Source organism: Peromyscus californicus, unplaced genomic scaffold (genome assembly GCF_007827085.1).
Source record: "Peromyscus californicus insignis strain IS unplaced genomic scaffold, ASM782708v3 Scaffold_16__1_contigs__length_79575227, whole genome shotgun sequence".
NCBI lineage: Eukaryota > Metazoa > Chordata > Mammalia > Rodentia > Cricetidae > Peromyscus > Peromyscus californicus.
In genome coordinates, this window is record NW_026294458.1 from 68507606 (window position 1) to 68521082 (window position 13477).

A 13477-nucleotide genomic window follows, 5' to 3' on the forward strand; every position below is an offset into this window, starting at 1 on the left:
TATTTAACTCAAACCAATATTATTTCAACATGTTCTCAATATTTCAGTATTACTAATGAAATATTTTTGCATTCTTCACAAAAATCTCATCCTTACGGCATATCCCATGACTTTCCATCAGCTTGTCTTGCACTCAGAAGAGCCAGGCAGAAAAAACCGAGTACACCTGGGGGGTTCTGTGTCAAAGTAGAAACTGTTTCAAATAAAATCAACAAGAGTGGCTGGAGAGAGGACTCCTTTTTCAGAGGACCCAAGTTCAGTTTCCAGCATCCATATGATTGGTGCAGCTTACAACCAACCACCTTTAACTCCAGTGCCAGGTGATCTGATGCCCTCTCCTGGCCACCTCAGGTACCTGCATACATGTGACGTTCACACAGAGAGACATATACACATAAATTTAAAAAAAAAAAAATCTTATGCTGGGTGTGGTGATGCATGCCCTTAATACCAGCTCTCTGGAGGCAGGGACAGGCAGATCTCTGTGAATTCAAGGCCAGTCTGGTCAATAAAGCCAGTTCCAGGACAGCCAGGGCTGTTACATAGAGAAAGCCTGTCTCGGCAAAAACAACAACAAAAAATTTAAAAACAACAAACAACTCAACAAATATTCACTATTATGAGAAAAGCAGTGCTCAGCTTAGATTATTCATACCTTAAACTGTAAATCCACTTTTTTTTTTTTTTTTTTTTTTTTTACTGAAACATGATAGTTAGCTTATGGACTATTCTATGGTGATTCAATACAAGTATGCAAGGAGTGTCGTTCAATGTAATAACTATTTCAATCTCTTCAACTGTTAGTCATTTTTACGTGCTGGGAATTTCCCGCCATGTTAGTCATTCTTAAATATGTGTTTTCTGCTGACAGTTCTGCTGCGCTGAAGAAGCAGCCGGAGTGAAGAGACTGCTCAGTGGTTAGAGCACTTGCTGTACAGTCATGAGGGCCGAAGTTTGGATCCCAGCACCCACGCAACAATGTAGGTATCTAACACATACATACCTGTAACCCCTGGCTCCAAGGAGGTCAGAGACCGGAGGACCACCGGGGCTGATAGGCTTCCAGCCTAGCTGAGAAAACATGAGCCCTAGCTTCAGGGAAAGATCCTGCCTCAAGGGGGGATGAGTGTGTGAACACTCTTACAATGGAAAGATTTAGAGAGAACAGTAACCGGAAGTCCTCACTCTGGGTTTTGGCGCCCTTACACACCCATATCCGTTCCCTTCTTGGATCTTCATGAGTACTATTCCATTTTCTTCAACTGCTCTTGACTGTGCGTGTGACGGGCTGCTTCGAGTTGCTGCTGCCTTGAATTTCCTGCTCTGATGTGCTGCAGCCAGGAACTATGTGCTAATATAAACCCTTCCTCCTCTGAGATTGCCACCACAACTGGAAGGAGATTAGAGTGCGAGTGAGTGAGAACACGTGCTGTTTTTCTGTACCTGGTGTATTTCAATTAATATAATTACCTCCAGACCCGTCCACCCTGCTAAAAATGACAGTTTCATTATCTGTATGACCTAGTAGTATTCTATTGTATGGATATCTTTTTCTTTATTTACTCATTCACTGGATCTGGGGTGAGTCCATATTATATCTGGTATGAATATTGCTGCAATGAATTTGAGTCTGCAAGCATCTTGACAGGATAATAATTTCATCTACTGTGGACATAAACCCAGTGTAAAATTGCTAGACCATGTGGTAGTTCTTTTTTTTTAAAGCTAACTCCATATTAAAACAACAGCTGCTGGGCGGTGGTGGGGCACGCCTTTAATCCCAGCACTCGGGAGGCAGAGGTAGGCGGATCTCTGTGAGTTCAAGGCCAGCCTGGGCTACAGAGTGAGTTCCAGGAGAGGCACAAAGCTACACAGAGAAACCCTGTCTCAAAAAAACAAAAAAAAAAAAAAAAAAAAAACAGCTATTTCTAATATTTCTCTTCATTATCACATCAAGATGAACAACTATTAGTTTGGCTTCCAAAGTAAGTGGCTCCATTGGATTATTGCTTTTTAATTAACTGTCTGTTAGGCTGAGGGTCTGTGTATTCAGAGAGAGATGACTATAGCAATAATTCTAATTCTAAAGCATGCTTTTCTGACTTACCTGGACTGTCATTTGAAACCCCACTGCCCTGTCATGAGTGTTCAAGTTTCTGTTTCTGATATTTGGGAAGGTGTATTTGAAAGTGTGTGCTTCCCAGATGCAGAGATCCACAGCCAAACACTGGGCCAAGTTCCTGGCTTTGCCCTCTGACTTTCAGGCAAGCTTTATTTGTTAGATCATAAACAAAATATCACCACATTTCCCCCTTTTTTGTCTAAAATTTAAAAAAAGTTATAACTAATATGAGAAAACTATATATAATAAGTACAATAACTATATACAAATATATACAGGCAATAAATACATCAACAATATCTAGTCCATTTGTATTTGACAAATTCAGAGAAAATACCCCATTATCTATCCTATCTTGGTGAGTCCAAATTCGTATAGCTTTCTATCCTAACTTGAATTACCATCCAAAACTATCTTTTGATGTCTCTCAACTTTATACACTTTACACTTCTTTAGTCTGGTAATCAAGGAGAACTATAACTATATAACTATCTAAGTCTTCAACTCCTTCAGAGACCTGAGAAGGAAATAATATTAACTGAGTAAGCAGGAAGTGCAAGCAAGCAACTTCCAAAAAATGTGAGAAATGACAGAAACAGCTAGCTGCCTGGACAGTCACCCAAGGTTCCTCTGCAATGTTGGGGCATCCCTCTTTGGCAGTCACTCCCTTTTGTGTCCTACTTGCCCAATTTGGACAGCATATTGTCAGCAGTCAAGGCAAAGGTAATTTCCTGCCCAGTGGCTAACTTTTGCCACAAAGAAGGTAAACTCCATATGGAGTTTTCAATGCCCCTCATCTTCTCTGAAGTAGATTGGTACTGCCAGGAGCAGACATCTCATTGTCCAAAAAAAAAAAAACAAGCAAACAAAAAACACCTTATGTTATTAAAACATCTTAAATGCCATATTCTGTAGATCTCTGAAGTGCTTGAAGAGAACTTGTCTATCTAAAATATATCTCTGTTTGACCTTGAAAACATACCAAATATGACTACAAGTTCGATTGTAATAGGTGACTAACTACTAGCCTGCATTTCTTTATTATCCTAAATAGTTTGTTATAATAACTTTCAAGGACTAGCAATTTGCATTAAATTGTTAAATGAGATCTATAGGTACAATTCCTTGAACAAGATTAGAAATGTATGTACAGTATGCTCTAACAAAAATAATCTCAAATTTGTATCAATATACAAAATTTGTATACAATATACAAAAGTCCAATCCAATGTAAAATATTTACTAGTAGTTGCTTTTTAAAAGTAGATTCAATAATTTATCTTTTTATCTTATCATATCTATATCCCCTTTTCTCTTTTCAGAGTAGATTCAATAATCTACCCTTTTATCCTATCATTTCTATATCACCCTTTTTTCTTTTCGAAACAAGAACCCTGAATCTAATCTCCTTTGTTCAGCTTTTTTCCTGATCATTACCAATAACAACTTGTAACCAACCACCCTAAACAATGACAAATATCCATAACCCACTGAACAACCAAAAACCACCCACCCCACCTCTTGGGAATGTGGGCGTGGTGTTCTTAAATTTACTTCCTGATGTCTGGGGGCAAAGGCATCTTTAGGGGATCCTGAAAAGAAAAATTTGGGTTAATTGTCAAGTCCTGGGAGAGGTAGCTGTATCATTTGTTGTGCAGTCTCTGCATAATGGGAAAGTGCAGGGCTTATCTCAAGTTCTGGCTAGTCTGTGAGGCTGGATCTCAGCTGGCCACCTCAAAAATCCTGTGCAGTTTGTAGTCCAAATCCGATCTTTGGGTGGCGTTTGTCAGTTTAGTCATAATCCATGTGGAATCATCGTTGTGGGGTCCCATCATCCTTTTGGAGATTTCAAAGGTCGCTGTAAGGCATGGTCATAGTTCATTGCAGAAAACTTAAACATTTTAAATGTCATATGCAGCAGATCTCAAAAAGGTTAAAGGATCAGTATTTGTTATGTACATCCAGAGTACAAAAACTTAATTCCTAGTTATCTGATAGAGACTCAAACCTGAAATCATGTATAAGAAGTTGGGTGAAGCCTTGTTCTAGAAATAGTACTCTATATGACCACTAATATCATGACAAAAAGTTTTAAATATGTATATATATATAAATCTTATACATTTTGAGATAATATTTATACCTTATGAAAAAGTTTCAAAGAGTCAAAATAAAACCAAAGTATTAGAGATTAGTGGCAATAAAATAGTCCCTAATTTTTTGTTTTTCTTTTGTCCCATATCAGGTGGCTCTTCTGATCTGAGACAGAGATTTTGGTTTTTACTTTAATAAGCATGCTTGCGTTTAGAGAAGGAGAGTGCTGTGGGATGGTCTTTCTGTATGCTATGAATATGTGTGGCTATCATTGGTTAATAAAGAAGCTGCTTTGGCCTATGGCAAGACAGGTTATAGCCAGGTGGAAAATCCAAGCAAAGATACAGGGAGAAGGAAGGCAGAGTCATGGTAAATGATGGGATCTGCTGGAGGAGCAAGATGTAATAGAACACAGGTAAAGCCATGAGACATGTGGTGTGGTGATACACAGATTAATAGAAATGGGCTAGTTTAAGATGTAATGGCTAGCTAGCAAAAAGCCTGAGCCATAGACCAAACAGTTTGTAATTAATATTAAACCTCTGAATAATTATTGTATAAGCTGCTGTGGGGCCAGGTGGGACAGAGAAAAGCTTCTGGCTACAGCTTACTCCTCCAGTTCTCTGAATGTGGTCTCCACGTGCAACATCCAAAGGGCATTTGGTACCCAACACATAGTGATAACCCACAGCTCCAAAGAAGACAGAGACAGGAGGATTCAACATGTAGCTGTGAAGCTAAACAATTATAACCTTAAGACAATGTCTAGAGAGATTATGTGTGGCCTGTTCAATTGTTTTCAGATAGGGCCTTCCTACAGCAAGCTGGCATAGAACTCATTTTGTAGCCCAGGCTCAACACAAAATTTTTGGTGACCTTTCTCCTCAGCCTCCTGAATTCTGGGATTATGGACATGAGCCACTGTGCCTGGCTGTCAGATTGTGTTTTCTTGAATGATATCTGTAAGGATAAACTAAATGACTAAGTAATAAGATAACTTTCTTGCCTAGTTTTACTTTTGAAGACATTTCTCGTTTTCTTAAAAACAAAATAGTTTTATAAGCAGGTAAAGATTCATCTAATGAATCACGAACTAAAATATCCCTGTGCTAAAAAGAAGATGATGGGTACTCATCGAAATCATTTTCATGAAAAGTCAATTTCAGAAAAATGATGAATTCCACACATCATTTTTCTAAAGAGTAGGTGAGGTCATTAACCGTGGTGATTAAAGGTCAGTCACAGGGCCTGCTGATGCTTTGTTCTGACAAAAACAATGTAATTATGAAAATTACTGTGAATTTTAGTGATTTAACATTACAGCACAAGCACCATTGAAGCGTACTAACCTTCCAATAATGTCAAGAAATTGAAATGAAATCTGCTTGGCAATAACTGGACATCTTGACACCAATGAAAATATTTTATGTAGTTATGTAAGTGATAAAAATAAATGTTTTATTTTAAAAAAAATCTCCAAAAGAAGTTCTAACTAGGAAAAACAATCATAATTAACAAGACTTCATGCAGGGTGCAGGAGCCAAAGACAACATTTTAGGCCGGCCAAACGTGACGTCATCTGGTCCTACGTTCCTAAGGTCTGACCACCTGCAGAGATCTTTAGAATTCGTTTAAAGAATTAATTTTCCAAGTATGGACCACTGAGAGTTTCTTGCTTTTATGTGACTTTCTATGGTGCCAATGGGAGCTGAATGCATGCTTCAGCTTTGTAGGCAGCTGCTCCTTCAGAGCAGAAGCCAATGTGTCCCTGCAGGTACCATCTGCGGGTCCATTATTTCTGAATATATTAAGAAGCCCAAGGGGGTTGGGGATTTAGCTCAGTGGTAGAGCGCTTGCCTAACAAGCACAAGGCCCTGGGTTCAGGCCTCAGCTCTGACCAAAAAAAAAAAAGAAGAAGAAGAAGAAGAAGAAGCCCAGATTTGAGTTCTAAGATGGAATATGTACAAAGCAACATATTCAAGATGGAACTCTAAAATGATGCAGTGGATGAGAATCCATCTTGACAATCCCAGGGGATGATACAAAAATAACAAAAACAAAAACAAAAAAACAGTACACCAGGTACATCCCTCTTGATGTATGAGGGGATAGAAGTTCAGTGCATATTACAGCATTATTTTTAATGATGTTGCTGGCTCCTTGCTCTGGGAATTGTGAATAGAGGTACTACATCATCTGTGCACATGTGTGGTGTAGGCATGTTTTTAATGCATTTAAGTAAATAGTAAGGAACGTTATTACTGGGTCACAGTAAAATTCAGTTTTGTAAGAAACTGCAGAGCGGTATTACAAATGGCTATGCCATTTTGCATCCTCACCGTTGCCATTGTTCTCATTTTCTTCATCATTAAATGTGTAATGGTATCTATGATGGTTAATCTTGCTTGTCAACTTGACAAGATCTGAAAAAAACTAAGAGATAACTGCTAAGCACACCTGTATGGGATTTTCTTGGTCAGGTTATCTGAAGTGGGAAGAGTCACCCAAAATGTGGGTGGAACTTTCTGGTAGCAGCCCAGACAGTAGGAGTGATAAAAAGCTTTGTGTTTGCCCCATTGCCCACTATGTGTCACTAGCAAGTCCTACCCTGTTGCCTCTGCTGCTCCTACATTCCTTCACTGATATCAGAACCCAGCTTCCAGGTTAGGACTGCTGAGGAATCCAGTCTCTCGGACCAAGCAGCTACTGGGTTCTCGGTCTTTCAGGTGTGAAGAAAGATATTAGACTAACCTGACTGTACTGTGTCAGCCAATCTAATAAGGATTTTAATATAGATTCATTCTATTAGTTCTTTGCTCTAAAGAACCCTGACTGATAGTGTCTTGTGGTTGACTTAATTTGCATTTTTAATGACATATGAAAATGTTTTTCATATGCATGTCATCTGTATATTTTTCCTTAATATGCAATCTCTTTAGGTCATTTGTACATTTTTCTTTTGGAGGGTATTGTAGCAGTTTTTAAATATTTTTTCAATATTTGAAATTTGAAGGCAGAAGTTTCTGTCCCACCAGTAACTCTCAAATACCCAGCAACACTTCCCAAATAATTGATTCGGAAGCTTAATGTTACTTATAAATACTTGGCCATTAGCTCAGGCTTATTACTGACTAGCTCTTACACTTAAGTTAACCCATAATTCTTATCTATGTTTAGCCACATGGCTTGGTACAACTTTCTCATCTTGCTTCCTCTGCATCCTGACTCCACCCTTCTCCTTCCCAGCATTCTCAGTTTGGCTTTCCTGCCTAACTTCCTGCTCAGCTACCAGCCTGTCAGATTTTTATTAACCAATGAGAGAATCCATATTCATGTGTAGAAAAGGACTATTCCACAACAGAGATTATAATATAATTATATTGCTCCCTTCCCTTTCCTCCTTCCAAACTCTCTCATGTACCCCACCACCACCACCACCACCACTGTCTTTCATTCATGGCCTCTTTTTTCATTGTTATTGCATACACATATGTATATACATATACATTCCTAACTATAATTGTTTAGTCAGTATAATCCTGCCTGTATGTATTTTTTCAGGGCTGACCATTTGGCACTGAGCAACCTGTTGTCCCGGGAAAGACCATCTCTCCTACTCCTAGCTTCCCTTAGTTATCTTTAGGTCTTTGTTTAGAGTGGAGGCTTCATGGGCTTTCCAGGTCTATTTTCACATGTCCGTTGGTGTCATCCTTGTTCAGCTCACATTTGGGCAGTCGTGTTGGTAAGACTTTATGGGTGTAGCTTCTGATGTTACTAGGAGATGCAATCACACACAAACGCCCTGATCCTCAAGCTGTTACAATCTTTCTAGCCCCTCTTCTGAAATGGTCCCTGAACATTAGATGCAAGAGTGTTTTGTAGCTGTTATCTTTTGGGACTGGGTTCCACAACTCTGCATTCTGATTGGTTGTGTATTTCTGTAGTGGTCTCCATCTGTTGCAAACAGAAATTTCCTTGACGAGGGGTAAAGGCTACACTTATCTGTGGGTATAAGGGCAAATGTTTATAGATTGTTGTTAGAGATTATATGGGTTAGTAAACTAGAGGTTGTAGACTCTTCTCCAATATCCACGGCATCATTAGCACTGAGTGGTTTGGTAGGTAGTAGCAGGCATTATTTCCCTCTTATTGAACAGGTCTTAAGTCTAACTAGAGAGCTGTTGGCTACCATCAAGGTATGGGTGCCACTACTTCATCCTTGGGGTTAACAAATATGCACATTTTTCAATCATGTTGGTCTTTAGTGTTGACTTTGAGTTCTTTTGTCCATTTTGGCTAGCAGTCCTCTATCAGACATGTCTTTGAAAGTCTTTTCTTTCAGTCTGTGTCACAGTGTTTGGAGCATTATGATCAACCTTAAGGAGGTGTTGAGATACGACTTTACAGAGGCAAAAACCACTGTGAAAGAATCTTATGATTGTAAATGTTTGGAACCAAATTTCAAGGAGCACAGAAAAATATCCTGATTTTACTTCTTATATTATTTCAGTACTAAACTTAACTCCAGAGTTAACTGGAGTACCTACAGACCCTTTATATTAAGAGATGGAATTTTGTTAGGGTTGGTGCAACTCCTTGATATTATGAATAGAGCTGAATGCAACTTGTGATTTCTACTAAAATATAAGCCAAGCTAAGGTGGGAGAACTATTTTTTACCAGAAAAGGGGAAGAGGTATTATGTGGACCAAAGCCCTCCTCAGATTAGAAATCAACTTTATCATACCTTGCTGTTGGACTCTGATGCCTCTGAGAAAACTTAATTCTGACTGTGAAGAGTACAACCCTTAACCATAGTTAATGGATGACTGGTACATGATCTTAACACCGTATCACCCAAAACCATGACCAGTGATGGAACCAAATACCCTTACAATAATCAATTTTAAACCTCTTGGAAATATGGCATGACTGCAACACACCAGAAAATGCAGAAGTCAACAGCATCGGTGGCAGTTTTACTGTACTCATGGAATCCATTTCTAGTTAGTTTAAGCTAACAGGAATTCATTACAAGATAGCCAGGGGGTAAGGCAGCCAGCTTTGAGAGGCCCAAAGACCAGCTTTGGGCTGAACTTCCAAGAGCACCTCCTAAAGCCACATTGCACAACTGAGCTTCTGGCCCTGTCATGGTCAGAAAACTGTGGCATCAAGAACCCACTGCTATGGTTGATGGCTCCAGACCCAGGCCATCCAAGCCACCACTTTTACAGCCACAAAAGGCAGGAGCTGTGCCTTGTCCACACACTGGAGGAGCTGAACATTCCACACAGTCCTTGCAGGAAAACCAACTCTCCTTGCCAGTAAAAATAGCAGAGTAAATAGAAGTCAGCCTGTATCTCGATGTTCCACTCATGCAGCTGTAAAGGACTGGTGAGACCTAAGTCACTTCTAAAACCAGAGCCTCGGGGAAATATAAAATAATGGTTTTAACATCTCCAGCCTCAGTACTTTCAGAAGGCAGGATAAAGAGAAGATTAAAAAAAAAAATACCAAATGAAGCGAGACTGTCACACCCACGCGAGGAAGAGAGAAGTGAGGATGGGCTGTCAGAGGAGAACTTGGACATGATTTCAGAACTCCACATGTGGACCCTGAGGACATAGCAGTTGGAGAGGGTCCCAAAGAAACCAGAGCAATCACCAGAGTGACTGATCCCATCAGCACCAAATTCGTCAGAAGCTTGACTCCCAACTCCCCCGACTAGAAAACTGAGAACAAGCACCATGCTCAGATAGGTACTATATACTCTGAAAAGCTTGTAGGGCAGGACAAGACTCCATCTTCTAAAATCGTAAGAGCTGTGCAGGGATGTAGCTCAGTGCTACAGGGTACTTACCTAGCATTCACAAGGCCCTGAGTTTGATCCCCAGCACTGAAAAAAAAAACAGGGCATGGTGGGATATACCTGTAATCCTGGTGTCCAGCAGGTGACGTCAGGAAAATGAGAAGTTCAAGGTCATCCTCAGCTGCATAGCAAGCTTGAGGCCATCCTGGGCTACATGAGACCTTGTCTCAAAAAGAAATAAAAATAATAAAAAAAAATAGGGGCTGGAAATATAGTTTGTAGGGAGGCTCAATGCCCAGCACCAAGAACATAAAAAAAAAAAAAGAACAAGAAAGTCAGTCATAATAATGCACGCCTTTAATCCCAGCATTTGGGAGGGAGAGGTAGGGAGATTTCAAAGAGTTAGAGGCCAGCCTGGTCTACATAGTAAGTTCCAGGCCAGCCAAGACTATAGAGTGATACCCTGTCTCAATCCTCCCCACCACCACCAAAAAGGGCAAGTAAGCACAAAAGTCCAGACATGTCACAAAGGAAGAAATTCCCATGATGGACACATGAACTTATGCTTAACCTCAATCAGTGATCAGATCGATTCCATCTAAAACAAATATCTAACAATATCAAATCAAATAATAAATCTGCCACCAAGAGAGGACAAGAGTATAAACAAGTATGATTAGTTTGTAGAGAAATGGGGCAATGCCCAGAAAAACTAAAAATGTATGTAAACTGACTGATCTCACACCAGGAATTGTGTGTATCATAGCAGAAGAAAATTAATGAAGTTATTCGTGAGAATTCTAACAGACAAACCTGGGGGAAAGTCGATGCTTGTCAACAAGCGTTTATCCATTACAGATAGAAGTACTGTATATAGTAAAACGCTGCATGATGGCTAAAAGCAGTGAGTCGGCATTACACACAGATTAAAACATCAGCCTTGAGGCTGCAGATATGCTCAACGTAAGAGCACTTCTTGCTTTTCCAGAAAAGCCACATTCAGCTCCCAGCACCCACATGGGGCAGATCACAACCTCCTGAAATTCCAGTTCAGGGGTTTTCTGGCCTCCTTGTGCATCCATACACACATACATATACATTCACACAAACACATACATATGTACATAAACAAATGAACAGACAAAACAATTAAAACCCCCAAGTTTTATAAATTTTGAGTGAAAAATAAATTGAAAAACAATATATGTAGGGCTGGAGATATAAGATCCAACATCGTTACACAGACATACATGCAGGCAAAACACCAATGCACATTTAAAATTATATATATATATGCAATCTCTTACCAGTTATACAACTTTTAAAATACACTTTATCGCCGGACGGTGGTGGCGCATGCCTTTAATCCCAGCACTCGGGAGGCAGAGCCAGGCGGAACTCTGTGAGTTCGAGGCCAGCCTGGTCTCCAAAGCGAGTTCCAGGAAAGGCGCAAAGCTACACAGAGAAACCCTGTCTCGAAAAACCAAAAAAAAAAAAAAATACACTTTATCTAAACTTTTTACTTATTAATATATGAATGCAAAAGTGCAAAAGTACAAAAGAATGGGTTAAATGATTACACACTATATCCTGTAGCTAGAGTTTTCCTGCCTGACCCACAGTCAGGACAAATGTCTCTCACCTGTCAGTCCCACAGCTGCTCAGACCCAACCAAGTAAACACAGAGACTTATATTGCTTACAAACTGTATGGCCGTGGCAGGCTTCTTGCTAACTGTTCTTATAGCTTAAATTAATCCATTTCCATTAATCTATACCTTGCCACATGGCTCATGGCTTACCAGCATCTTCACATGCTGTTTGTCATCGTGGTGGCTGGCAGTGCCTCTCTGACTCAGCCTTCCACTTCCCAGCTTTATTCTCCTCCTTGTCCCGCCTACACTTCCTGCCTAGCCAACGGCCAATCAGTGTTTTATTTATTGACCAATCAGAGCAACACATTTGCCATACAGAACATCCCACAGCACTTCCTTTTTTTTTTTTTTTTTTTTGCAAAGAAGAAAGCCAAGAGGTCAGAGCTAAGAGCTAAAACCTTACCCTTCCTCCTGCGGTGGTCCTACCTCTCCGAACCAGAGCTACTCCTGTGTTAAAGTCTTTATATAGAGTTCCTGTCCTGCCTTCTCATTGGTTGTAAACCCAACCACATGACCGCCTCCTCACGGCCTGTCTGTATAGGCCTCCAGGTTTTCCATGATTGATATTAAGATTAAAGGCATGTGTATCCAATAATGGCTGTATCCCTGAACACACAGAGACTTACCCAGCTCTGCCTACCAAGTGCTGGAATTACAAATGTACGCCACCACTGCCCTGCTTTCCTATGGCTTGCTAATAGCTCTGACCCCCGGGCAACTTTATTTATTAACATACAAATAACATTTTAATACAAATAAAATATCACCAATATCCCTAAGAAGTTTCTAAGAAATTCAGGTCAGGGATGGGAAAGATGGCTCAGCAGTTAAGAGCACTTGCTGTTCCTGCAAAGTAACCAAGTTCAGCTCCCACTACTCAATGAGGCTAACAGCTGCCTGTAATTGCAGTTCCAGAGGATCCAACACCTTTTTCTACCCTCCTTGGGCACTGCACACACAAATGCACAGACATACATACAGGCAAAACACCCATTCACATAAAATGTGTGTGTGTGTGTGTGTGTGTGTGTGTGTGTGTGTGTGTGTGTGTGTGTGTGTTTTAATTCAGGGTGTTGGAGAGATGTCTCAGTGGTTAAGCACACTTATTGCTCTTGCAAAGGACCCAGTTTTGATTTCCAGCACACACATGATGGTTCACAATGATCCACAACTTCAGTTCCATGGGATTCAAAGCACCCAGCACTCACATGGTTCACATACATACACACAGGCAAAATAATAATACACATAAAAATATAATAAATTAGTTAAACAAAACCTGAAACCTTAAAAAAAATTCAGTCCAGAAAGATGGCTCAGCAATTAAGAGCACCTGTTGCTCTTCCAGAGGACCCAGGTTTGATTCTAAGCACCCATACAACAGTTCACCATCGTCTGTAACTCTAGTTCCTAAGAATTGGATGCTTTCTGGCCTCTGCAGGAACTGCACACATACAGGTACACATGCAGGTTAAAAGCCTCCTATACATAAAAATAAATAAATCTTTAAGAAAAGTCCAGGTCACAAAATATAGTAAGTTGAGTACAGAAAGAACAGCCATCTCATTTTATTTCTTGTATTTAAAAGGTATTTGAAGGATGTATGTGAAAATACTAATAGTCAATCCCAGTGGCACATGGCACTTTTAAAAATATTTCTGTATTTTTTAGGCTTGTTTGTGCATGTGTGTGCCACCATCCCCGCAGAGGTCAGAGGACAACTTGTAGGAATAGGTTCTCTCCTTCTCCTATGTGAGTTCCAGGGACCCAAGACAGATGCTCGGCTTGGCAGTGCCCAT